Below are 26,353 nucleotides of genomic sequence, written 5' to 3' on the forward strand. Positions count from 1 at the left end.
TTAAACTAAGAACTGAGGCTAAAGACACACACACACAAACACACACTCACACCAGCACCCACCTTCATCTGTATTGACTAAGGAGACAACACATTTCAAGACGGAGGGAGAAAACGCAGAAACAAAACAGAGAGACCGAGAGAGACCATTGAAGCACATCACATTTTTATTTGTCGTTTCCTCTACAGCACATTCCAGTTTATGAGAAAGCAGACCTTGGCAACTACAAAGCATAAGAAGAGCAGCAGTGTGTTGACACCCACTCTATTACCTGGGCCCTTCACTGACTGACTGCCATGAGCACAAAGATCTAGGAGTCTACACAAGAGGACGAGAGAGCGACAGACATTTATATGTAGATACTTATATATATACATTTACAAAAAAGATGCCTGACCAGGGGCCAGACTACAAGGCATTGGGGGTGTGTAGAGAGAGAGAGAAGTCGGAAATGGAATGTAAATATTGATAAGAACCAACAGGGGGGTGCTGTTGCAGAGCAAGAGTCATGAGGTAACCATGGCGCTGGCAGTGCAGACAGTGGTTGCCAGGGGCGACAAGCCTCTGCTACTACACCAAGCTCAGCAAGACAGAGGGACCGAGGAAGGAGAAGTATTGGGTATTCAAAACGAGCTTGAGGCAGAAGTCACCCTTCACCACAGATCTAGGATCAGATTACCTAGCTCCCAATCCTAACCTTAGCCATTAGGGATAAAATCAAATCTGACCCTGTATCAGTGGTTACGAGTAAATTCTACCCACTGCTCAGTAGGATGGATCTGCACTTTAGTGGAGATGTCCATGCAATCATTACCCTTCATAAGAACATAATTGGCATTCATTATCCTTCATTGACATTGATGTTTGTTAACCTTGAAGCTCAAAGTTGTTGAAGGCAGCAAAATGAACGGTGTGAATAGAACAGACTAAATTAAACACTGTATCGTTGATTTCCAAGTCCCTCTCAAAGTGCCATGTAATTCTTTCCTCTAAAGAAATGTTATGAAGGTGTTATGTAAGTCCTTTTTTAACTTAAGTGTCACCATATTTCATTGTGGATGGACAAATTTGATTAGGTTATGGTCACCAATGTTCTCTCTGACTCTAATGGTATGGACGATTTCTTCCACCAAGAACACTATGGCTTTCAGTTTGACCACCCTACAGTAAGTGCATTTGTACAGTATGTTTGTGTTAGAACAAAGAGATGTATGACTGTTCACTGTTTCAGTTTTGAGATGACTGTTGCATGTTATCCTAAAAGAAAAACTTTAAAAACAGAACACCTAGTTGTTGCTTCAAATAAGCTTGGAATTTAACTGATTAAACACTTCCTTGTTGAGGTGTGCCTAGAAAATGACTCTTGCTGACACTATTTCCTATTGCAAATAGAAATATCAGTGATTTTCTTGAAACACAAGCTGCAGAAATGTATATCTAAAATAATATCTAAACTTTGGCTGTCAGATATAACAGTATCAATGATTTAGCACCACAAAAACCCACAACCCACATGTATCCATCCCAACATGTGATGTGCTGCCATGTTGGCAGTGACAACATATGAAATCTTCTTTCCACCGTTCAAATTGAAATTGACAAACCAAATATATGCTAACAGCTACTGAGGCTGAGCCACACACATATGTCGTAAACTGTTAGCAAGCAGATATTTAGGAAATAAAAAAGGATCATCTTTTGCAAAGGAAAGGATGGGCATGGTTCAATGCTTGGCCTTTGTGATATACTGATGAACTCTTATCAGTGCTGCTGCTTGTCCTCAATGCTACAGCTTTATGATGATTTTGCTGATGCTAATGTTGGCAGCTTTCATGAATGGGAGTTCTTGCATAGATTTGGATCCAGCAGTGTGGGAATATTATTCGACAAGGACTGGTCGTCAGCAATGCCTAAGCGAATTCGAAGTCAGTGTTTTTTATCGAAAGTATTCTAGACCAACACTACAGATAGTGTGACTGTCCTATAGAGCAGTGATAGGACCGGTACTAGGACCACTTGGCCTATCCACAGAGGATACTTGAGAAGACTCATGCGACCATAGGCCTACTGGTAAAATGCACATGAGGGGGTACTGCAGGGGTACTCTGGGCAGAACAAAATTCAGTTGGTAGTACAGTAACCGAGAAAGGTTGGGACCACTACTATAGAGTAACGCACATTTCACTGTGTCAGCTTTTTATGCTCCTTGCAGGATGCTGAGCAGCATATTGGAGGATGTGTCGGCCTATCAATGATTGCCCTGCCCCTTTGAATGTGCATGAGGAAGTGGGATTGAAGGGAATTGGCAAAGAATATTATTTCATAATATATTTTACATGATCATTTTTTTACCTTTATTTAACTAGGCAAGTCAGTTAAGAACAAATTCTTATTTTCAATAACGGCCTAGGAACAGTGGGTTAACTGCCTGTTAGGGCAGGGGCAGAACGACAGATTTGTACCTTGTCAGCTTGGGGATATGAACTTGCAACCTTTCAGTTACTAGTCCAACGCTCTAACCAGTGCAATGGATTCTCCAGCATAATTTTGACAAGGCCTATCAGACCTGGTTATTTTTAATCTATTCTCCATCATGTTCTTGATTTGAACCCTCACAAAGACATTAACCCTTTAAATAACATATAGAGCTCTATACATATCAATGGAATGGTATAAATACACATGGAACAATATTAAAAGAGGAATAGTCAAACATGATGCAAAGATGGCAAACCTCTGGTTCACTTCTTGGACTCACTTCAAGATAATGCAGACCATCTTTGAAAACAAAATGTTTGTTTTATTTCGGATGCGAATAATAACACTTGGACCACGGTTACATATGAGCGTGTCACTGAGTTCGGACTCCTAGTTTACCTAATCCAACTCAACTGACTCAACTCACCACTGGGAAAAATACACTGGACAATGATAACATGACCCTCAGCTTAGCTGGAAATTTGGCTCCAAAATGGCAAGATGTAAAGAATGCTATAGCTGCAGCTAACAAACACACACAAGCCAAGGGAAAGTAAAACACAGCTGTTCAAATGTAGCCACACTGCAAAAACATCTATTGTTCTCTGAAAAAAAACACCAAATTTGGAGCAAAATTGACCACTCAGAGGAGGGTAGGAAAAAGGATTCTGAAAACTTCTTGGAATGTTCTTCTTGAAATTCCCTGCTTTTTGCCTCACATGTCGATAGATACCAGTGAGGTTGCAGAGAGGAGGACAGCTCATAATAATGTCTGGGACCGAGCAAATGGAATGGTATCAAACACATGGAAACCACGTGTGTGGTGTATTTGATACCATTCCACTGATTCCGCTCCAGGCATTACCACAAGCCCGTCCTCTCCAACTAAGGTGCCACCAACCTCCTGTGATAGATACACAATGAAAAATAGGCCTATTTGAACGGTTTTCTTTGGTTTCGTTGACAAATGACAAAACCAAGGCCTGACAGTAGAGTTCAAACAGGAAAACAGAAAACCAAATACTCTTATAATGAATCTCCTCCCACACAGACTCTGAGGGAAATATATGACCCCCGACCCCCATTCAAATGTCACTCTTCCTTAATGTCTGAATTGAGCAAATTCTTGCAGTATTTGCAACACAGTTTGGTAGGATATGCGCTGCCATTTAAAACAACAGATTATGCTCCATGCACCAATTCCACAGTAGTTAATATCCAGCTGAAAATCTTCGGGACATTGGAAGGGCCTGTCCACGCCGACCATTATTTCAAAACCCAGCTGTTAGTTGCTAGGTCATAACATCAGGAGCCAGGATTATGTCAATGAGTTCATGAAAAATAGTTAGTGTTATCACAAAGGCAGCTGTAAGCAACATTATTTATATTAAAGGGGCAGTGGTATTCTGGATAATGTAGTTAAGTGGGGGCGAATCACACAAACATCAAGCCTTACAGATGGGCATTAATTTCATCAGTCTCAAGCTTCGGTATGAATGACCTTCACACGTTATTCAATTCAATACTAGTGTTGTCGAACTAGTGTAGCTGATTTGTTTGCAGGGAAATCACAAAATAATTGCATGGATTGTGTTTTCTTCCAGAAAGAAAATAGGTGATGGGGATTGTGGGTAGTGTAGTGTAGGATGATATAAGGACCAATGAGGTCATTTTAAACCAGCACACACACTTATGCATGCTCATACACACACGCACGCACACAGTACTTCGATGTCATCAATATCACTGACGTCTCATTGCATGTCACTTCTAAATATCAGTGTTGTGTCTGTCTCAGACATCCCATATATCAGTGTTGTGTTTGTCACAGACATCCCATATATCAGTGTTGTGTCTGTCTCAGACATTCCAAAGTAACTTTTTTTTCTTTTTTTCTGGAAATCAAAATCCAATAAAACGTTCTAACATAAATATTCCAAATGTTCCATCATGTCCCCGTTTTTATCTAAAATGCTCTAGCACAGGACAGAAAAAAACTATGAATACCATGCTTCTGTCAAAAACACTTTCCAAAGGGCATTTTCAAAAAATAAAAAGTAAAATAAATATATCTTTAAAATAAACAATGTATATATAGAGATACATAGAGAGATATATCTGTCCATCATACAGAAAGTTAAGATTACACAATTCATGGTGGTGTATAAGAGATGTCATTTAAAAAAATGCTTGTTGGACAATGCTGGGTGAGTAAACAAACCCCTTCCTCCCTCTCTTTCTATCCTTCCTTTTCTATCTCCTCTCTCCCTCAGAAATCTCAAAGTGTGAGGAGGTAGGGATTGCTCTTCTTTCGCACAACCAAACCTGAAATAATAAAAAAGGTCAAAAGAAGGAAAGGAGACGATGAGATGATGATGAAATACTTCAAACGAAGTCGGGAAACAACAGAAGATAAAGAACATGTATTCTTTTTTTTTCACGGTGGGGGGAGGGGTTTGTTGGTTGTCATGACGTTATGGTTGTTGTTGGTTTGTCATTTCTCCTTGAAAAGTCAAGTTCCGGGGGGAATTCAGCCACACAACAAACAGTTGCTCACATGATGGTGCAGCACTTGCAAGGCTGCTTCTCCTTGTTGTTTAACTCAGTGGTACCCCCCTCTGGCTCACCCCCTTTCTCCTTTGCGGAGGATGTCTCCTGGGGGGTCTTGGCGGGGTCAGCGGCGCTGCCGTTGGGTGGGGGAGACTGCTCTTCCTTGGCGCCTCCCTCTGTGACGGTCACGGTGGCTGGAGTGGGCCCAACCGTCACATTCTTGCCCTCGCCGTCCTCGATGACCACTAGCTGGGCCTTGACGGTACCCTCCAGGCCCAGCACCTTGTTGGTCTCTGTCTCGTCCTCCACACTCTGGTAGCCCATGAACACCATAGTGACGGGGTTCTCGGCGCTGGCCTCCATCTCGCCTCCACCTGGCTGGGGACTAGCGCCACCTGCCTTGGCCTCCATGCCTGTGATCTCCTTCTTGGGTGTCGTCTGCTGCTCGGCAGCCAATTCAGCATTGGTGGCGTCGCTCATCATGGACTCATCAGCTTTGTGGATGAGCTCGTCCACCTCGTTGGCGCTGAGCTGGTGGACCCCGTTCTCCCCGTTCACCTCGTGTACCACTACGAGAGAGAGAGAGATGGAGAGAGAGAAAGGAGAGTGACAGACGTGTCACTAACAGAAGAGACTCATGAGAGCATGGAGAACTAGACCCTGTTCAATTTTTTTTTAAATGCCTCCATCCGTGAAGCAATAATCACTGATCTGATAATACTAGTGAAGGGTCATGCCCAATACCAACAGGTGAACCAAAACAGCTACAGGGAGACCAACAGGACCATTTGAAATGGGTTTTGAACCAATACATAATAGCCCAAGTTCACATTCACAAATATAACTATTGAAGTAGAGTTATTGGCTTAAAACCAGGTCTATAAGTAGGGATGGATTTATTGGTCACCCTGCAACACTTTGTCATACTATGCTTAACTACAGATGTAGAGTCTTAATTTGAGCCAGTTTGCTACAGCAGGACAGTAATAATGCATCAACAGGAAATGTAAGTTATTATGTGGATTATAATGAATATACATTTTTGAAAGAGTAAATACATTTTCATAAGGGAAAATCAAGTCTGAAATTTCTAAGTGGAAATGACAAACTTCAGAAGCCTCAAATACACTCGTATTGAAACATTTCCTGCATTGCTGGAAAGGTCTCCTGCAACAGGGTGATCAAATTAACATCCTACATCTGTATGTAGTTCTTTTGCTTCACGAGAAGTAAAATTAAGTACAAAAATATCTACTGGCAATGAGTGGATTCACGCCAGTCATTATATGAGACAGAGTATAAAGAAGCTTTTATATAAAGTGAAAATACATTATGAAGTTTATTGAACCACAAGATGTAGCCTGTCTTTAATTGGCTACGATCAAACAAGCAATGTCTGTAATAACTATAATTTTAGGTAGACTTATCCAAGATAATATCTTAATCTTCAGAGAAAACGTTTACCATCTTGTCATATTACTGTTATCAATTTGTTCTTGTACATAAAATATTTAGTGATAAAGTCATAGCTGTTAACACTTCTCGTAAAGGCATTCACTGTGCATGTCTTAGCTGAGTGTCTCCTTTTGCTGTTAAAATCACGTTGGGAAATCACCTTTCTGGTAATCCTCATACACCTTGACCCCTTGCCCAGAGAGGTTAATGGGCAGTAGGGTGTTGGTGGACAACACCTTAGTCTCGCCCGTGACATTGTCCCTCTCAACGGTGATCTCTACTGAGTACATCGCTGGTTGCATTGGATGTCAACAAGAGGAGATGTTAGGGCCCTGCAGAATTGTCCTCTCTCTCACACACACACACTCACAGTCATCCCACATATCTATATGTTACACACTACATAGCCTCTCTCTCTCTCTCTCTCCTTCTCTCTTTCGTTTGCACTGTAATTTGTTTTAAAGACAACCACTCTACACAACAATGCTACAATGTTCCACTAAAAGCCACACTAAATCAATCTACACTAATGAGAACTCAACTAGCTTACCTGGTTAAATAAAGGTGAAATAAATAAACACTAGCCACCAAATCAGTATGCCCGTGTAACACCAACACACATGAAGTAAACATAACTACAATTCATGATATTCCTTTGACTGGGGTAGATACTGGATGGGAAAAGTGAGCCATATGTTTGCAGAATTTCGTGCACACCAGGTTGTAAAGAAAGCATGTACTTCAAAAGTCAAAAAGGCACTCGCACATCTGAGCATCATTTTTGCAGGTGCATGGTAACAGTTGAAGAAGATGAAGGAAAAAGGAAAGCGCACACTGCTCTTGATAGTATCACTGATCTTTAATAAGGATACGTACTATCAAGAGCAGTGGCGGTTTCCTTTTTCCTTCAAAGAAAGCATGTACAAAATTCATTTGGATAATTATGCTATTAGGCCACAGCTGACACTGTGAAACTACTTAGCTTTTTTGAAAGCAACACTATAATTTGTCGTGATGTGCACACTGTGTGTGAATCTAACGCTGGCATGACGACGGCGGAGCTGCGTTGCCTAGGCAACATTGCATGGTCTGAGGATAAGGACATATAGGGTATCTCCACTGTGAGAACTGAATACTCAGTATACCATCTCTTTACAAGCACTACTCTACTTGTTTTAATCCCTTTAGTCACAAATCACATCGAATGTCTGCAGGAATGAATAAGAACAGACCGACATGCAGGCGAAGAGACAAACTCACACAAACTCATACACACACCCAAACAGATAGACAAACACAGAGACAGACAGTTGATCACTGTGAAGATTAGGACAGAAGACACATGTTAGGGGAAAATACAGTACAGAAACACACCTGAGAGTGACAACAAATAGAGGACATGAAATACAGTATACCAAATCACTTCAGAGAATGCAACATGTTGTATGGTATTCTCATTGATTTAGTCTTCTCTTAAGTACTTAGCTATGAGTACTTAGCTGTGATCAAATACCCAAGTGGTCAGTCATTAAAATAGTTCCTCCCACGTGACTATGTACCTTACCACCCACACATAGTGAATTCAGGCACTACAGCACACTCAGGCACTACAGCACACTCAGGCACTACAGCACATTCAGGCACTACAGCACATTCAGGCACTACAGCACATTCAGGCACTACAGCAAATTCAGGTACTACAGCACATGCAAGTACTACAGCACATTCAGGCACTACAGCACATGCAGGCACTACAGCACATGCAGGCACTACAGCAAATTCAGGTACTACAGCAAATTCAGGCACTACAGCACATGCAGGTACTACAGCACATGCAGGTACTACAGCACATTCAGGTACTACAGCACATTCAGGTACTACAGCACATTCAGGTACTACAGCACATGCAGGTACTACAGCACATTCTGCTAAATTACTCAAATGTAAATGTATACCCCATAACAGTCCCTCCATATTGATCCCCCATAACAGTCCCTCTATATTGATCCTCCATAACAGTCCCTCCATATTGATCCCCCATAACAGTCTCTCTATATTGATTCCCCATAACAGTCCCTCTATATTGATCCCCTATAACAGTCCCTCTAAATTGATCCCCCATAACAGTCCCTCTACATTGATCCCCTATAACAGTCCCTCTAAATTGATCCCCCATAACAGTCCCTCTATATTGATCCCCCATAACAGTCTCTCTATATTGATCCCCCATAACAGTCCCTCTATATTGATCCCCTATAACAGTCCCTCTAAATTGATCCCCTATAACAGTCCCTCTATATTGATCCCCCATAACAGTTCCTCTAAATTGATCCCCCATAACAGTCCCTCTATAATGATCACACATTGCAGTCCCCTTGCATTGTATTGTTCCTTATCAACGTTTCTAGCTGCTAGATATCTACAGTATATCTATTATTTGTTTATAATAATCATAATGTGGGTGGTGTTTATATGTGTCTTGTTACACACTGTGGATGGACACTTGTACAAGAGTGTAACGGAAATGTGTTTCATGCATATCCCAACTCCCCCTGAGACCCTGCAGGGAGTGGAGTATGTACAGGGTATGGTGATCATACTATGTTCCTTTCTTAGTTTATAGTTATTTAGCTGTTATATGATGGCCGTATTACACCAAAATGTTACCAAAACAAACCAATCCAGGAAAGCATCGGCAATTTGCATTTAATCCCAGCAGGTGTTGATGAAACAATAAGTAGCCCCATTCCACCCCCCATTCCACCCCCCTGCTCAGAAAGGGTTCTCTAGGTGGGAGTTGTATGGTGACGTAAAATAGAAGTAAACAGAAGTAAACAGAAGTAAAATAACTCATTAGTCACTCCCTCACTGTGGAGTATAGCCCTTCAGTGGAATCCCTCTCTCTCCTTTCAGGGCTACTGTGAGACTGATGAAAGTCAATGTTTAATTAAAGGGGACAGAGGCCCACATATAAGGAGGAGGAGGAGGAAGGAGGGCCCCAGTGTGATACTGCTGAAAAGCCCCCTAGAGAGGAGATGAAGCTGTCCCCAGAAATTTGTAGCTGTGATTACAATATCCTGAGCTATACTGAGGTGTTGTGTATGACAGTGGGGTAAATTGCCAAGTATTCAGCTATTTTGCTGTCATTCAATGAAACTGTCATCAAAATGACGATTTGATGACATGTTAGATTAAATGTGATACTGCTGAGAGCACTACTAAGAAGCTACTGACTGGCAATTCAAACTGGTTGTGTTGATAATCATGAGATCCACTGAGGAGTTACATATTGATGTAGCAGGTAGCCTAGTGGTTAAGAGCATTGGGCCAATAATCAAAAGGGTGCTGGTTTGAATCCCCGAGCTGACTAGGTGAAAAATCTGTTGATTTCCCCTTTAGCAAGGCACTTAACCCTCATTGCTCATCTAAGTCACTCTGGATAAGAGCGTCTGCTAAATGACTTAAATGTAAATGTAAATGTACTAAAATTGATAGATTGTTGAATTGTTATGTGCCCAATCCAGTTGGGTGCCAATGCCATTTTGTGCAAAATGAAGATTTAGGTTATGGGTTAATGTGAGATTCTCTAACACTGTAATATCTATCAATGTCAATGATTATTTGGTAATCACTGTTTCTTATTAGAAAAATCATTAATGTAACTAAATTATATGAAGCTGACATCAGATGTTGTACTCAGATCTATGTTAAGAGGCATCTACGATACCAGTCAAGGGTTTTTCTTTATTTGTACTATTTTCTACATTGTAGATTAATAGTGAAGACATTAAAACTATGAAATAACACACATGGAATCATGTAGTAACCAAACATGTTTGTTTTGTTGAGATTCTTCAAAGTAGCCAACCTTTGCCTTGATGACAGCTTTGCACACTCTTGGCATTCTATCAATCAGCTTCATGAGGTAGTCACCTGGAATGCATTTCAATTAACAGGTGTGCCTTGTTAAAAGTTAATTTGTGGAATTTCTTTCCTTCTTAATGCGCCTGAGCCAATCAGTTGTGTTGTGACAAGGTAGGGTGGTATACAGAAGATAGCCTTATTTGGTAAAAGACCAAGTCCATATTATGGCAAGAACCGCTCAAATAAGCAAAGAGAAATGACAGTCCATCATTACTTTAAGACATGAAGGTCAGTCAATCAGGAAAATGTCAAGAACTTTTAAAGTTTCTTCAAGCGTAGTCGCAAAAACCATTGAGCGCTATATGAAACTGGTTCCCACAAGGACCGCCACAGGAAAGGAAGACCCAGAGTTACCTCTGCTGCAGAGGATAAGTTCATTAGAGTTAACTGCACCTCAGATTGCAGCCCAAATAAATGCTTCACAGAGTTCAAATAACAGACACATCTCAACATCAACTGTTCGGAGGAGACAGCGTTATTCAGGCCTTCATGGTCGTATTGCTGCAAAGAAACCACTACTAAAGGACACCAATAATAAGAAGAGACTTGCTTGGGGCAAGAAACACAAGCAATGGACATTAGGCCGGTAGAAATCTGTCTTTTGTTCTGATGAGTCCAAATCTGAGATTTTTGGTTCCAACCGCTGTCTTTGTGAAACACAGAGTAGGCAAACGGATGATCTCCGCATGTGTTGTTCACACCATGAAGTATGGAGGAGGAGGTGTGATGGTGTGGGGGTGCTATACTTGTGACACTGTCTGTGATTTATTTAGAATTCAAAGCACACTTAACCAGCATGGCTACAGTACCACAGCATTCTGCAGAGATATGCCACTCCATCTGGTTTGCATTTAGGGGGACAATGACCCAAAACACACCTCCAGGCTGTGTAAGGGCTATTTGAACAAGAAGGGGAGTGCTGCATCAGATGACCTGGCCTCCACAATCACTTGACCTCAACCCAATTGAGATGGTTTGGGGTGAATTGGACCCGAAAAGCAGCCAACAAATGCTCAGCATATGTGGGAACTCCTTCAAGACTGTTGGAAAATCATTCCTCATGAAGCTGGTTGAGAGAATGCCAAGAGTGTGCAAAGCTGTGATCAAGGCAAAGGGTGGCTACTTTGAAGAATCTCAAATATAAAATATATTTAGATTTCTTTAACACTTTTTTGGTTACTACATGATTCCCTATGTGTTATTTATAAGTTTGATATCTTCGCAATTGTTTTTACAATGTAGAAAATAGTATGAATAAAGAAACACCCTTGCATGAGTAGGTGTGTCCAAACGTTTGACTGGTACTGTATGTTCAAGACTGGAAAAAAAAGGAAAAATAGGTTGAAAACAGCATTTCTCTAAGATGTTGCTCTGTGTCTCAGTATGTGATCTACAGGGTACCAAGACTCACCTGTTCTCATTATATCTGATGCACCTCCGGACATGTCCAGACGAGGGCTGTTGTGCACTTTGAGCACTTCCTTGACCTCTATAAGTGGTCATCGAACAAGGAAGTGGGATAAGAATGAGAGCGGGAGGGAGAAAGAGAGACAAACACAACAGACTTGTAAAAGAGGAGAAAAAGGTGAGGAATAAGGTGTGAATGAAGATGTGTTACCTTGAACAGTGCCTGCAGGAGCCTGAGAGAGAGAGAGAGAGAGAGAGAGAGAGAGAGAGAGAGAACAGTATTTTAATCCATTCATCATAGAGCATCAAACTCAGAAAACTAATGATCAAACCCAGAAAAGACATGATCAAACCCAGAAAACACATGATCAAACCCAAAAAACACATGATCAAACCCAAAAAACACATGATCAAACCCAGAAAACACATGATCAAACAGAGAATATACTGTATCAAATCATGCTTATATGCTAGTAAACATGTAAACTGTTGTAGGGCGTATAGAATGAGAGATGGTGACCCTTGTGACGGTGACTTGCTGGTGCCAAGGCACAGCATGATGATTCAATCACAAGCGAAAGCTGATTCAAATTGAGTTGACATAAATACATGTAACTGTATGAATTTAATTATCACATTTGTATTATTTCAATAGCTCATAAAGAGCTGTACATTTTGACACGACACACTGTATTGGATACGTTATGGATTTCTCTTTTCAGAGTTGCGGTACTAAACTGTTTCGCTGGACGGTATTCATTCCAAAGTGGGAGCGGCACATTTATTTAGATTGAGTTGTGTTGATTAGATTAGGTAATGTGTGTGAAGCTGTATGCCTTTATGTTACTTTGATTTTTAAAAAAATGTCCTTACAAGGCCATTTTGAAGGCTTATGGTATGCACTCTTTTGATAATTGTATTCTTATTGCAGTACTTTTAAATTGGATGCATCCTGTAGTAATATTCATATTTTAGGGTAATATACTTTGATTGACGTAAAGGTCTAATGGTAAACCTCTTATGGATTGGCCCCTTTTTTTAAATGTTCCTTTTAAAAAATAACTTTAAAAAAAAAGTCTAACTGCCTGTAGCTCAGGCCCTGAAGCAAGGATATGCATATTCTTGGTACCATTTGAAAGGAAACACATTGAAGTTTGTGGAAATGTGAAAGGAATATAGGAGAATATAGCACATTAGATCTGGTGAAAGATAATACAAAGAAAAAAACATGTATTTTTTATTTTTCTTGTACCATAATGGCCATTATGTATTATTCCAGCCCAGATGCAATTTAGATTCAGTGTCCATGCAAAGTTTTAGACCGATCCAATGAAACCACTGCATTTCTGTTCAAAATTTTGTAGCAAGACCGCCCAAATGTGCCTAATTTGTTTAAGAAATAACTTTTCATGTTCAAAACTATACACTCTCAAACAATAGCATGGCATTCTTCTACTGTAATAGCTATTGTAAATTGGACAGTGCAGTTAGATTAACAAGAATTTAAGCTTTCAGACAATATCCGATCTGTCTATGTTCTGGGAAATGTTCTTGTTAATTTTTTTATTTTACCTTTATTTAACTAGGCAAGTCAGTTAAGAACAAATTCTTATTTTCAATGACGGCCTAGGAACAGTGGGTTAACTGCCTTGTTCAGGGGTAAAACGACAGATTTTTATCTGTCAGCTCGGGGATTTGATCTTGCAACCTTTACGGTTACTAGTCCAACACTCCAACCACTAAGTTACCTGCCGTCAACTAGGCTACCTGTTACTTACAACCTCATGCTAATTGCATTAGCCTACATTAGCTCAACCGTCCCGCAGGGGAAACACAGATCCTGAAGAAGTTTTAATTGCACTACACATATGCTTGGGATTCCACCTCTACTCTAAACTTGACTCAATTAATTTAATTCTAGAGCTCAGTTCACTAGCGCTTTTCCATCCCGAAAATGTATTTCAATTTCAGAAAGCATTTCAATAGCATAAAAAACACTGAAATAATTTGTATAGAAATGTCTCTTTGCGTCTCTGACGGCTCTAGCAAGGTACCATCACCTGACCCAGAAAACTATAATGTGTCTAGAAATGTCTAGATACTTTGAGCTGATTGCTTTCAGTGTAAACTTAAATGACTAAAACCAGATATACAGTATGTAGAAAAGATAATGAACCTACAGAATATATTTTTTATCATATAATCTTTGAGAACTATTACAAAAAAAAAAGCTTGACAGTCAGGGAGAATTGGCAATTCCAAAAACAATGAATTTAACAGTATAGATTTTGTTATTATGTTTGATGCAAGTTAAGAACAAATTCTTATTTACAATGACAGCCTACCCCAGCCAAACCCGGACAACACTGGGCAAATTGTGCACCGTCCTATGGGACTCCTAATCACAGCCGGTTGTGATACAGCCTGGAATCAAACCAGGGTCTGTAGTGACACCTCTAGCACTTCAGATGCAGTGCCTTAGACCGCTGCGCCACTCAAGTTCTCCTGACAACCCACAGTTCTGAGGTATTGAATTTGCTTCTTTAAGAGACACTCTTATTTAAAACCATAGCTTCATAATGATTGAACATTGTGTCACATATTTAACATATTTCTTTGAAAACCTAGTTTAAGGGAAGGAATATATTTTCCATTGAGGTATGCCATAAAAACAATGTCCGACAAGGAAGCAAGAAAAACGACTGAGGTAGAAAGAGATGCCACATTATATAATAACTTTCCCTTTGAGGAAAGCGGTGCCAGCATGGATGGTTTGAGGAAGTGGATATTGACTCGTGAAGGAAAGAGCCAACGAGTTCAAGAAGGAGACAGAAGAGACAGAGCGTCTTTTCTAGCCGTTGCTATGAAACCCCCCATGCTAAAAGCTGCCCAGTGTGTGCTGTCAATATGAACATCCCCTTTGGACAAGAGCCCCCCTCCCGTCATCAACTCTTCCCCATACACTGCTTGTCAGACCCAGTGTCTGACTCTCCAGGCCCATCCGGACTGTCACTAATGATATTACTGATGGCATTTGCTCAACTGGACATGCCACTGTCAGTCCATCACATGGGCAGTTACTGTACACACAGAGATTTTTGTTTTCATTTATGACCCAAGGCTTGCTCTGGCAATCCGCCCCCCTTCCCCTCGATTCCCACTCCCCTACTTCAAATGCCCCCCCAGCACACTCACTCACACACACGCCCCCCCCCCCTTCACACACACACACCCTAGGCAAATACTCGTGTCTCTAATAGTGTGTCAGTGTCCGGTGGACCTGCGATGTCCAGCTGCCCTCAGGGGTGGGGGGCTCACTTTGTTGTCGGCAGTCTTGGCTTCTTCCACCTTGGCTGCATCTGTCAGACTCTCTTTGGTGGAGGTCACCAACACGCCCGTCTCCAGCTCCTCCAGTTCCTGTTCCAGTCTTCAGAAAAGGGATAAACGTGATCATTCACACACAGACATGGTGTGTTCCAAGCCTGATGTAGTATTCCACAGCAGTTTGGGATTTATGTCTAGTATATCTAAAGTGTTTGTTATTTTGGGCAACTATGCACACAATGAGGGCTTTATAGAGTCAGAAGATACAGCCCATCACACCCAACTACAGAGCTCATCCCCTGAGAAGGTGATACACTGATATTTTTATCTAAAATGAATTGCTCAGAGCAAAAGAGAAATACCCATGAACTATCCCTTTAAATGCCCTCATATTGTTAAATACCAAAACAACCTCACTGGGGCCTTCCTGGCTACGGCCTATCTAACAGAATTAAGCGTTTATTTCAGATAGGGACAATAGCTTCTCCTTAGCATTATCCCATTCTGTATTCTCCCTAGCGCCGGCCTTGACAGCGGCCATTGTTAGCTGCCGTTGCTCATTGGGAGTTGTGACAGTTTAGTGCCAGTGTTGCCCCAGTCTGAGCCCCAAAACATCCAGCCAGCGCCAGCGTTCTGCCAGGGCTGGGCTGCAGCAGCCAGGAAGAATTTAATCAGCAAAATGGACTGCCAGAGAAGAAGATTGATGACACTGTTTTGCTATGAGTGAGAAAGAAAATGGTTGGATGGAGGATGGGAGGGGGTGCGTGTGGAAAGGGTGGAGGGAGTCTCTTGGCTACTGGGTGTCCTTTTTGTACTGGAGAGATTGATGAGTGCTGTTCCAGACGTTGTCTGCGTTCGTCTCTCCACCAGTGAGCACCCCCATTACTGCCTCCACCATTCCCCCCACCCCCTCTCTTAAGTCTGGCTAGTTTTGTCAACTGGTATTGAGTGCTTTGCAGCATCTGATAGGCTTGTCCTCTTTTCCAACTAAGAGTACAACTTATGTCTTATTAAAATGTTTCAAAGAAACATTGCAAAAGGGTCTCAACCATAACAAATGTGCTGTGCCACATTGCCAGAGAGCCGGCATGGAAAAATTAAATAGAAAGAACAGGGTATTAGAATCTGACCACGTTAAGAGCAGGTTTTGCCTGGTTAAAGACTGGTGAACTAAAGATATAGAGTGAATCCAGAAACGTATAAAGGTAGTAGGTACACCAGTGTTCCTGGGTTGTAGACGTACCTAAGGATGCTCTCCTCCATCCCCTTGAGCTTGGTCTCGTCCTCCGCCAACTGTTTCTTGGCCTCGTCCTGCTCCGACCCAGCAGCTCCGTCTAGCAACCATTTTTCCCTCAGGGACTTTTGCTGGACAGGACAGAAGAACATAGGAACATCAATCACAGACTAATGTCTGATATCAAATGACTTTTTGTTGAAATGTTGTGTTTCGTGGTAAAATGTGTGAAAGAGATAATACATTGTAAACTGTAAGTCGGGAGTGTCAAACATTTCTGGCCCCATCAGCAAAATTACATTGACGAGAGTGCCTTTTCTAGAGGACAGAGACCTTGCAAAATAACACTATGAGACAGTATATTCCCCCCAGATGTTTTTAAAGATATCCTGATCTCTGGCTCATGAACTATAAGGTGTAGGTGCATTAGCTATAACATTAGCAACTGTTTCTTGTTCAGCTTATAATGCTTAATTTTAGGACTGTTTTATGGAGAGCGGACTCTTTATCAGTCTATATACTCACAGAAACAAGGGTATGGTTAGGCTACAGTATTGTTTCCCTCGGGTACAAAAAGATCAAAACACACAATGTACCTGTCGATACCTTTTAGGGTACATATCTGAATACTGTATAACGGAACATTTTTGTAACCAATATTTTGAAAATAAAGGTACAATCATCACACACTCTCTCAAAAAAAGGGGTGAAGGTATATTTCTGTTTCCCAGGGTGGAGGTGAAGATTAGTGGGGGCATGGCTTTCAGGTAGTTATTTTTGGGCAGCCGCGAGTGGAAGTGTTGTACGAGTTTAAGTGGTCTATGGTTATGTAAATTACATTTTGAGCATGTCCTCTGCCGGTTCTGAAGTCTTTATAAAGGATTACATAAGAGTATGTGACAATAATTAATAAGTCATTTGATTTGATTAGGATCTCTTTATGTCCTCATTTGGACTAATCTTCCAAGAGTCCTTAAACATTCAAATACAATGTATAATATGATCACATTTTCACATATAACACACTGTTACAAACAGACATAATACACTGAGATATTGACCAGATAAATATTCTAACAGTCTAAAAAGATAGATTGATTCTTCATCTACCATAGACCAGCACAACTTTCCTATGTAATTGTATTGTTTAAATGTATATATTGAAAGGTTTCTGGTTTGCTCAGTTAAATTATTTAATTTCTTTATTGCTCTAAATCTAAATGTTATCTTGCCTATTTCTCTTTTCTGTCTGGATAACACATAGATGGTGGACAATATATTCCTAGTATTTACTGAATGTTTGTCTCTTACCAACTGAATACTATTGTGAATAGAGTTTGGCTGTTTTAAATTGTGTATATTTTGAAATAAAATAAGCATGTTTTTTTTTAATTATCTTGTTGATTGATGACCAACCAAGAGCACTGAGCATGACTACAACAGAAGAACCATATCGCCACCTTAAAACAATCCTTGCTGCTTTGTTCTGTGCAATCTGCAGCCTCCTAATTTCACTTGCTGATGCATTTCCCCAGACCACAGAATAGTATTCACCCGACCCAATTAATACTTGTGTTATTTGCTTAAGAATCTTTCCTGGTAAATATTTATCTATCCTTCTGATCATGCATGCAGTTAAAAAAGTATTTTTTTTTTACATAGATGAGTTATTTGAGATGACCATGATAAGCAGTTGTCGAGCTGCACTCCCAGTAGTTTGATTTCTTCCCATACTTAATTGTATCCCATGATGTTTTGGCCTTTTCCTAGTGGAACAGACCAACATAACATTGGTTTTCTTGGTGTTAGAAACAAGTTTGTCCCGGCAAACCCACTCCCTGATATTTTCCAAATCTACTTGTGGAGCTTGTTGTATCTGTTGAACAGATTGACTTGCTGTGTAACTTGTCGTATCATCTGCAAACATAGTAGTTTGAGTTTCAGATAAGGATAAGGCATAAGGAAAGTCGTTGGTATATATTAAGTAAAGAAGTGGCCCAAAGCAGCTGCCCTGCGGTATTCCACAGTTTAAAGCATGAGGGGTGAACCATTGATATAGGTGGACTGTTTCCTGTCAGTTAGATATGACTGTATCCAATTCAATGCTACCTCCTTAAAACCATAATACAATCATTTTGTCAAAATTATTTCATGATCCACTAAATCAAATACTGCACTAAAATCTAAAAATAGTACACCCACAAACCTGCCATTATCCATAGCATTGAGCCACTGGTCAGTCATGTCAACCAATGCAGTGGTAGTGGAATGGTTTTTGCGATAAGCATGCTGATTGGCTGTAATCTGATCCTTCTTTTAAATGTACTCCCATATTTGTCTGCTCACAATACCCTCCGATATTTTACTGAGTGAAGGAAGTAGACTAATTGGTCGACTATTGTCAGGAGTAATGGGTTCTTGCTGTCTTTCGGAATAGGACATGGTTTAGCATGCTTCCATACATTTGCAAACATCCCCTTTTCCAGTGACCGATTAAATATATATTTCAGTGGTGCTGCAATCTGCAAAGTAAAAAATTGTCCATAAGATCATAACCTGTAGGTTTACCATCGGGTAATGGCTTCAATAGGCTTAACACCTCCTCTACTGACACCATTTGTAGACTAAAAGAGCAGGTTTTGTTGCTCATAATATGATCATCAATCCATTGAACAGTAGCTCAGTAAATTCATTTTCTTTGTAAAAAGAAATCTGCAAAATGATTGGCAATATCAGCTGGTTTTGTTATTATTCTCCCGTCAACCTCCACACTAGATGGGTATGATGAGATAAATGTACCAAATAAGCGCTTAACTGTATTCTGTATAAATTTTTACAATAACTTTTACAATCAATAAAAACATTTTTGTAAAATAATGTTTTTTCTTACAATTCAATTTAACTGCACAATTACGTAGTGTTCTATAATTCTGTTAATACATTTCTAGTTTAGATTTGGCTGCTAAGACTTTTGCCATATTTCTTTGAGAAAAAGCCTCACCGAGTTCATCATCAATCCATGGAGATGGTCCATTACCTCAGTGAGCAAATAAATGAAACATTCTGTATTGTGATTAAATCAACCTCTAGATAAATCAGCTCCCAGGGTACAGCAGCCAAATAATTTTGAAATAGCTCACGATTAAATCTTTTAAAATGTCTCTTGACCACAATCCTTGGGGGTTTCTTTGGAACCTTGGTGTTTATGGCTATGGTCACAATATTATGGTTTGTCCAGTCCACTGGCATTGATCTGGCTTGTATTACAGAAGATCAGATCAATGCATGTGTCTGAACGGTGACCCAACTTAGTTGATGATCTAGTAGTGTCATTAACCATTTGTTTCAAACCACAGTTCTCAGCATATCTCATCAATTTAGTTGTATTTGAATTATTATGATCCTTCCAATTTATATATTAAAATCACCCAAGATAAATACATCTCTGTTACTATCTGTGGCCTGGTCAAACCCAGTGCATAAGTCATCCAGATAGAACACCTTAGAGCTAGGAGGTCTATACACACATCCTACCAATATGAGGCAGATGTACTTGAGCCCATAGTGCCTCTACTTGACATACATTAAGGTCATCCCTCCTCTTAAAGGGTATATGATTCTGAATGTACAGTGCTACAGCCCCACCATTCATTTTCCTGTCTCTTGTAAGTAGACTATATCCTTGAATGTTCATTTGCCCATCATTTACAGATGCATCTAAATGCGTTTCGGTCAAAGCCAAAATATGAATATTATTTATGTTCACCAAGTTAAAAACCTCATGTATTTTGTTAGGAAGGCTGCATACATTAACCTGAGCTATATGCAACCCTTTCCTTGTCAAGAGGAGATCAATAGAGCATGTATTCATTATAGTGGAGATGATACACTACACTACTGTCATGATACACTACAACACACAAACTCAGATTTGAACATTGAATTAAAATAGCCAGGGAGTTACTCTAGAGTCCTGATACAGTTGGATTAAAATAGCCAGGGAGTTACTCTAGTCTCGATACAGTTGCTCATTGATGTAAAGTTTATCCATCACCATGGAGACCCGTTGACTCAGGCAATGCTTTTCCTTCATGATAGGATACAGTTTTTTTCTCCTTTCATTGATCTCGGTGGGTAAGTGATCATTCATTCCAAAATCAGTGATTCTGAGTTCTCTGCCCCTGCCCCTGCTCTTTGCCTTTTGCTTAAAATTGTCAAAACATGCAATAATAGCCCGGGGCCTATTCCCAGAGGCCTTAGCCATTCTATGGACTCTGGAGAAAGTGACATTACGCACAACATCAGTGGGCAGTTTCAGTTGAGTTGATATAACGTCTCGGACAGTATCCTCAGCTTCTGCTGTTTTCATTCTCCGGTATCCCTGAAAATATTAGATTGTCCTGGATTGATGGACACTGTACATCAAGCAATGTTTCTTTAAGTTGTTTGTTCTCCCTTTGCACCACCTCGCTATGAATAGAGTCTACAGTACTTTTCAGTGCCGTGTTCTCTTTCCTTAGATCATCAATCTGACATATTTAATAAGAGAGATTGTGGTGAGTCCTTCTTAAAAAGCGATGCCAGGGGGCGCGTGTGACCCCGGGGAACATGCTTTTTTTTGCCGCAGGGAGTAGATTTTTTTGTTGCACTGAACAAGAGCACACAGCACAGAGAAGGAAATATGAAGTGCAGATAACAAACCCTTAAGAGACACCATGGAAAAATATTTAACAGGGATGAAAAGAAAGGCGGAGAGAGACGGAGATAATGAGACAAACGTAAGTCTCCCGAAAGCTAAGACGAGGAAATATGACGAAGAGTATGTAGCGCTTGGCTTCACTGTGACTACGGTGGGAGAAGAGGAAATATGACGAAGCGTATGTAGCGCTTGGCTTCACTGTGACTACGGTGGGAGACGAGGAGATATGAAGAAGCGTATGTAGCGCTTGGCTTCACTGTGACTACGGTGGGAGACGAGGAAATATGACGAAGAGTATGTAGCGCTTGGCTTCACTGTGACTACGGTGGGAGAAGAGGAAATATGACGAAGCGTATGTAGCGCTTGGCTTCACTGTGACTACGGTGGGAGACGAGGAGATATGACGAAGCGTATGTAGCGCTTGGCTTCACTGTGACTACGGTGGGAGAAGAGGAGATATGACGAAGCGTATGTAGCGCTTGGCTTCACTGTGACTACGGTGGGAGATGAGGAGATATGACGAAGCGTATGTAGCGCTTGGCTTCACTGTGACTACGGTGGGAGAAGAGGAGATATGACGAAGCGTATGTAGCGCTTGGCTTCACTGTGACTACGGTGGGAGATGAGGAGATATGACGAAGCGTATGTAGCGCTTGGCTTCACTGTGACTACGGTGGGAGAAGAGGAGATATGACGAAGCGTATGTAGCGCTTGGCTTCACTGTGACTACGGTGGGAGAAGAGGAAATATGACTAATCATATGTAGCGCTTGGCTTCACTGTGACTACGGTGGGAGACGAGGAGATATGACGAAGCATATGTAGCGCTTGGCTTCACTGTGACTACGGTGGGAGAAGAGGAAATATGACGAATCATATGTAGCGCTTGGCTTCACTGTGACTACGGTGGGAGACGAGGAAAGACCGGTAACTTTACTGTGTCTAAAAATGTTGGCAGTGGACAGCATGAAGCCAAATAAATGAAGGCGTCACTTAAAGACATTACACCCCAATCAAGCTGACAAGCCGCATTAGTTTTTTCAGCGGAAACGTGCCGAATATTGCTAACAATCGTCCCGCTTTGTGAATGCTACTTCAGTAAACCAGCGAGCACTGTTCACAACCCCACTCCATAGCAGAGGAGCTGATACTGCCTGCAGCATTAGACCTGGTCTCTGTCATGCTGGATGACACAAGTGCTGCAAAAATAAAAACTATCCCTCTGTCCAATGACACTGTCGCCAGACGTATAAATGACATTGCTAACGACCTTAAAGAACAACTGATAGATAAACTCAAAGACAAACGTTTTGCCTTACAGTTTGATGAAGCAACTGACAGCAACAAAGACTGTTTGTTTATCGCTTATGTACGTTTTGACATGACAAATTCCCTGTCTGAGGATTTACTTTTTTGTAAATATGTCACAGACAGAGCCACAGCTGAAGAGCTATTCAAAATGCTGGACTGCTTCCTAACTGAGAATGGGCTAAAGTGGGAGAACTGCATTGGCATTTGCAGTGATGGTGCACAGACCTTGGCAGGGATGAGAAAAGGACTTTGGGCTCTCATCAAGAAGGCCTCACCTAATGCTGAGTGGACACACTGTGTTATACACAGAGAAGCACTGGCATCAAGGCACCTTTCTTCTGAATGAAGTGAGGTTATGACTGACATTGTAGGTGTAGTCAATTTTATAAAGACCAGACCACTAAAAACAAGAGTCTTCTCTGCTATCTGTGAGGAGATGGGAGCTGGACATCAAGCTGTGCTGTTTCACAGTGAAGCAAGATGGCTGTCACGAGGAAAAGTCTTGTCCCGAGTTTTTGAGCTCAGAGAGCAGATAAGAATGTTTTCGGAGCAGGAGCACAATTATGACCTCGGTAGAAAAATTGAGTGATGAGAACTTCCTGGCAAAACTGACCTACCTGAGTGACATATTTGGAAAGCTAAATGAACTAATTCTACAGCTTCAAGGGAAAGATAAACACCTCCCTCAGGTCACAGACAAGATCAGCTTTTTCACTCGAAAGCTGACAATGTGGGGCAGGCGACTTGATGAAGGAAATACTGATTCATTCAAGAACCTGCATGAATTTGTTGACACTACAGACTATGATGCCACCTCAGTGATTCCATATATTAAGGAGCATATTTCATCACTGATGGGATTCTTTAAAAAGTACTTCCCTGAAAACAGTTCCCAATATGACTGGGTGAGAGATCCTTTCAATGCACCAGCTCCAACTGGTTTCAGCTCTGCAGAGGAGGACCAGTTCCCAATATGACTGGGTGAGAGATCCTTTCAATGCACCAGCTCCAACTGGTTTCAGCTCTGCAGAGGAGGACCAGTTCATTAATATGACGTCTGACTCCACATTGAGACTGTGGTTCACATCACAGACACTGAGTGAATTCTGGCTGAGTGTAGAGGGGCAGTATCCACTCTTAGGGGAGAGGGCCATGGGCATTCTTCTTCCTTTTGCAACATCTTATCTTTGTGAGACTGGCTTCTCTGCTGTTGCTGCACTGAAGACCAAGTACAGGTCCCAGCTAAACATTGAGCAGGAGCTGAGAGTTGCAGTATCATGCTTCAAACCCCGCTTCGGAAAGCTGTGCTCTGCAAAACGTGCTCATTGTAGCCATTAATCCTGACTTCCTCATTTTGATTTTAAAAAATCAGCACAAATGTTTTTTTCATTTTTGTTTTATAGGTCAAAGTGTTTCATATACTGTATTGTGCTCCTGAGTTAATGTTGCTGATCAATTTGAATGTATTATTATTTATTTATTGTATTTTATTTTATTTTTCAGTATCAAATGGTCAAAAATGTTTACAGTTTAAATAAGAATAGAATTTTCTTTTACATTTCAGGTAAATTGATGCACTTTAACTTCTTGGATATAGGGGGCGCTCTTTTAATTTATGGATAAAAAACGTTCCCATTTTAAACAAGATATTTTGTCACGAAAAGATGCTCGACTATGCATATAATTGACAGCTTTGGAAAGAAAACACTGACGTTTCCAAAACTGCAAAGATATTGTCTGTGAGTGCCACAGAACTAATGCTACAGGCGAAACCAAGATGAAACTTCAAACAGGAAGTGAGACAGATTTTTGAGGCGCTGTGTTCCAATGTCTCCTTATATGGCTGTGAATGAGCCAGGAACGAGCCTACACTTTTTGTCGTTTCCCCAAGGTGTCTGCAGCATTGTGACGTATTTGTAGGCATATCATTGGAAGATTGACCATAAGAGACTACATTTACCAGGTGTCCGCCTGGTGTCCTCCGTCGAAATTGGTGCGTAATCTCCAGCTGCATGTATTTTCCCATGTGATTCAGAGGAGAAACAAAACTGCCACGAATGACTTATCATCGAATAGATATGTGAAAAACACCTTGAGGATTGATTCTAAACAACGTTTGCCATGTTTCTGTTGATATTATGGAGTTAATTTGGAAAAAAGTTAGGCGTTTTGATGACTGAAATTTCGGGTTTTTTCTCACCCAAACGTGATGAACAAAACGGAGCGATTTCTCCTACACAAATAATATTTTGGAAAAACGGAACATTTGCTATCTAACTGAGAGTCTCCTCATTGAAAACATCCGAAGTTCTTCAAAGGTAAATGATTTTATTTGAATGCTTTTCTTGTTTTTGTGAAAATGTTGCCTGCTGAATGCTAGGCTTAATGCTATGCTAGCTATCAATACTCTTACACAAATGCTTGTTTTGCTATGGTTGAAAAGCATATTTTGAAAATCTGAGATGACAGTGTTGTTAACAAAAGGCTAAGCTTGAGAGCCAATATATTTATTTCATTTCATTTGCGATTTTCATGAATAGTTAACGTTGCGTTATGCTAATGAGCTTGAGGCTATACTTAAGATCCCGGATACGGGATTGCTCGTCGCAACAGGTTAAGTCTTTTCTTTTACAGACTAAAAAACAATGTTAATAAAGTTATTCTTTGTTGTAAGTTGATCTATATTTCTTTCTTTTTTCTTTCTTTGTTTTCTTTAATGTTAATAAGGATACAATGTTATGCAGAGGTGTACTTATAACAATTTTATAGACAAATTATACTATTTACAGTCGCGGCAGAGAGTTGGGGGGCACGAAATGTTTACTTCTTCCTAGGTGTGGGCGTAACAGAAAATAATTGAGAAGCACTGCCTTAACCTAACACTGAGCGACCTTGTCAAGACCTCTTGGTGAAATGGTTAAGGTGTTGGTTTGACAGTCGCTGGACCCAGGTTTGAGACCGGTCAGGTTTCGGAAGTGGGATGGTGGAGAGGCGTGTACACGTGACTGTCTTGATACAGAGAAACGGTTCCTTTTTGCAACTTTAAAACTAACGGCTTAGTCACTGTGGTGGTAACCTAAAAAGGCAAATGTGTACTTGACATTTTCAAACTCTCCCTGTCTGAATTCGTAAGAATGAGAGTTTCAAACCTCTCAGTAAGATTTCTTAATTGTTACCCAGAAATGATTTGATATTGAGATAAAAACGGCTGCATTAGGCCTTTAACTAATATCATAATAGCTACTCCAACCAAAAGGCCTAAAGAGTGTAGGCCATTTGCCACTGATAAACCCTAGGGCATGGCTCATCTGTAAAAGAGACCTTGGTCTGAGCATGACTCCCGGTCACAATAAAGGTTCAATATAAAAATAGGGCCATGCCATAGATTAGCTATAGACTAGACAACACAATAACAAAGATCTATTTAATCCTGATAAATACTGAGGGTTGTAGATCCCTTAAAACTTCTTAGGGCTGCAATCCCTTTAACAGGATCGATATGACAACAGCCAGTGAAAGTGCAAGGCGCCAAATTTAAAAACAACAGAAATCTCATAATTAAAAATCCTCAAACATACATGTATTTTACACCGTTTTAAAGGTAATCTTGTTAATCCCACCACAGTGTCCGATTTCAAATAGTCTTTACAGCGAAAGCACCACACACGATTATGTTAGGTCACCACCAAGCCACAGAAAAACACAGCCACTCATAGGACTTCATGTTACACAATACATGTATGTTTTGTTTGATAAAGTTCATATTTATATAAAAAAATCTGAGTTTACATTGGCGAGTTACGTTCACTAGTTCCAAAAACATCCAGTGATTTTGCATAGCCGCATCAATTTTACAGAAATAATCATCATAAAAATGTTGATGAAAATACAAGTGTTACACATGGAATTATAGATATACCTCTCCTTAATGCAACCGCTGTGTCAGATTTTTTGTAAACTTTACGGAAAAAG

The 26,353-nt window shown here is 40.6% G+C and overlaps 1 pseudogene; it reads right to left on the minus strand.

The window, feature by feature from the left end:
• Positions 1-148: 148 nt before the first annotated feature.
• The window catches only part of LOC115109766 (paralemmin-1-like), a 101,230-nt pseudogene continuing 75,025 nt past the window's right edge, over positions 149-26,353 (minus strand).

The sequence above is a fragment of the Oncorhynchus nerka genome, linkage group LG25 (genome assembly GCF_034236695.1).
Source record: "Oncorhynchus nerka isolate Pitt River linkage group LG25, Oner_Uvic_2.0, whole genome shotgun sequence".
NCBI lineage: Eukaryota > Metazoa > Chordata > Actinopteri > Salmoniformes > Salmonidae > Oncorhynchus > Oncorhynchus nerka.